At 43.1% G+C, this 2,936-nt stretch overlaps 1 pseudogene; it reads right to left on the bottom strand.

Annotated features, from left to right (window-relative positions):
• Window positions 1-476: 476 nt before the first annotated feature.
• LOC111144561 lies at window positions 477-2,408 on the bottom strand (annotated as a pseudogene).
• Between the last annotated feature and the right edge of the window lie 528 nt (window positions 2,409-2,936).

Here is a 2,936-nt window from a genome sequence, read left to right on the forward strand (position 1 = left end):
ACCACGGCTCCTCCTCTAATTAATCATTCCATATTACTCTGTACATTAATGTATTCTTATTGCTAAATCACACCAACCAATTCTGGAGTCGGTAAATTATGGGATCCGAGACCAGATCAGCAGTTGCCTGGGCCTCGGGGAGGGGACTGACCGACCATAAAGCGTGCAGGCCATGTAGTGGGTCTTTTTTTTTTTTTTTTAAAGATTTTATTTATTTATTTAACAGAGAGAGATCACAAGTAGACAGAGAGGCAGGCAGAGAGAGAGGAGGAAGCAGGCTCCCTGCTGAGCAGAGAGCCCGATGCGGGGCTCGATCCCAGGACCCTGGGATCATGACCTGAGCCGAAGGCAGAGGCTTAACCCATTGTGCCACCCAGGCGCCCCCATGTAGTGGGTCTTAATTGTGATGGTGGCATCGTTTATCAGAATCCACTGAGTTGTATACCTAAAAGGGGTGAATTTTTTTTTTAAACCAGGACTGATATATATATATATTTTTAAAAAGGGGAAACAAAAGATGGCACAGAAGGGAATGCAATTCTACAAGTGCAAGCCCTCAAGCAGCAGCATATATGATAAACCCCTTCTTTAAAGAGGTACCCTTTCTATCACTGATACCACAGGCCAAATTACATAGCATGCCATCTTCAAGTAACAGTTGGGGCAATAAATGCAGAGGCATCACAATGAATCCCACTTAACATAACTACAGACCAACACTTCTCTACAAATTCTTTGTCCGATTGCCAATTAAATACAAGTTTTAACTTCATAGCTTAACAATTAAGGGTGATACACTGAAGTCAATACATACACCTAGCATTTCAGTCTGAGCTGTTTCATATACATAGAACTGAAATTAATTACAAGGTATGGCCTAACAAATGCTAGGGGAGATTTTTTTGAAAGCAGTTTTTACAAATATTAAACTTATCTTCCACACTGAAGTCATCATACATACAGGGCAAAGTCAAAGCCTTTATATTTGAGTTTATTCTTCATTTAACTTTTAAAACACTACTATAGTTGATTATTAAAAGAAAAACAATAGCAAGTAGTGAGCTATGATTATAGTCCTTCACTCATTCACTACTGCACATAAAATGCCAGCAGTGTTATTCACTGGCCCCATTAAGAGGTCTGACACTGAACACCACCCCTGGGATGATGTTCATCATCCTCATATGCTTCCCCATTGTAATGGCGCTGTCTTTCCTGATTTGGATCAAAGTCCACCAGTTCTACCTGGTCCATTTCATCAGTCTCTTCTACTTCCTTCCTCTCAGGTAGGAGTTTTTCCAGCAAAGAGAGTTTATCAGGAGACAGATAGCCATTCTCAGGAAAGTTTACCTTAAATTTGATGATGAGGCGACCCTTCTCATATGGCCTACGATAAACTGGTGTGCCTTCATTTAGCACACACTTGATATCTCCATGCTTGACAATTTGACCTGGGTGAGAGGTGATGACAATGGTTCGGTTGTCCAGAGTAGATACTGGCTTTTGAAAACCACACAGTGCTTCAACCAGCTGTACGTCCATACACATGAAAAGGTCTTCTTGCCAAGTAAAAACAGCATGGTCCTTCTGATCTAAAACAATGATAATATCTCCTGGTTCCAGTCCTGGTTCTTGGTCTCCTTCACCATGGAATGTTATCTTCTGGCCATCTTTCATGCCTTTGTCAATATGAACTTCTAGAATCTTCTTCTCTCGAACTATCTTCCTTCCATTGCAGCTTTTACATCTATCTTTAGGACTGATCCATTCCCCATGGCCCTGGCACTCCATGCACACAGACTGAATTTGCTGAACCATTCCAGGTCCTATCTGATGAATTCTTATTTGTATTCCAGTACCTCGGCAATTGGGACAACACTCAGCTGCTCCTTTCTTACCATCTTGGCCTTCACATTTATCGCAAATCACATTCTTTTGCAGAGCTAGTTTCTTGTTGCACCATTATATAAATCTTCTAAGGTTACTGAGAGCTGATACACAACATTTTTACCTCTCATTTCTCTCTGCATTCTTCCTCCTCCTCCAAAAAACATATCAAAGATGTCTATGGGGGAGCCAAAACCACCACCAGTTCCACCTTCTTTAATTGCCTGTTCACCTCCTTTGTCATATAATTCCCTTTTCTTTGCATCAGAGAGTACTTCATAAGCTTGAGAAATCTGTTTAAACTTCTCTCCTTCATTTGGATTCTTATCAGGGTGGTACTTCAAGGCCAGTTTCCTATAGGCCTTTTTCAGTTCTTCTTGGGTGGCATTGGGTTTGACCCCCAAAACATCATAGTAAGTGGTTTCTTTCACCATTTTCTACAGCCGGTGAGAGGGCCGAGGCCGATGTGGGGGAGCGGGAAGGAGCGCGTTGCTGGGTGCAGCTCGGGTAGCTGCTGGTCCTCCGCGTCTCACCCGGCGTTCTGGAAAGTTCTGCCCGGCGCGCCGCAGCCGTCGTCTTTTGTAGCCGAGTCCTGACGCCAAAAGGGGTGAATTTTATTTTGTGTAAATGACAGCTCACATTATCTGAGTTAAATAATAAAAATAAAATCACATATTGAAAGACACAGACCCGATAATCATAATTAATCCAGTTCTCTGGGAATTTCAAATACACACACACATGCATACATAAATCCTGGCAAGAATCAGTACCTTGGGGCGCCTGGTTGGCTCTGGGTTAAGCCTTTGCCTTTGGCTCAGGTCATGATCTCAGGGTCCTGGGGTCAGGTTTTCAGCTCATCAGGGCCTCCTTCCCTCTCTCTCTCTGCCTGCTTCTCTGCCTACTTGTGATCTCTCTCTCTCAGAACACTCCCTCCTACTTACCCAGGACTCTGACGTGGAATCTGAGCACCTTGTCACTACATCCCCAGCATTTATTTTTCCCTGCTCTTCTGTGACAGCACGACAGTCACAAACAAGTGACAGGAT

Source organism: Enhydra lutris, unplaced genomic scaffold (genome assembly GCF_002288905.1).
Source record: "Enhydra lutris kenyoni isolate GAN:26980312 unplaced genomic scaffold, ASM228890v2 scaffoldscaffold11, whole genome shotgun sequence".
NCBI classification, from domain to species: domain Eukaryota; kingdom Metazoa; phylum Chordata; class Mammalia; order Carnivora; family Mustelidae; genus Enhydra; species Enhydra lutris.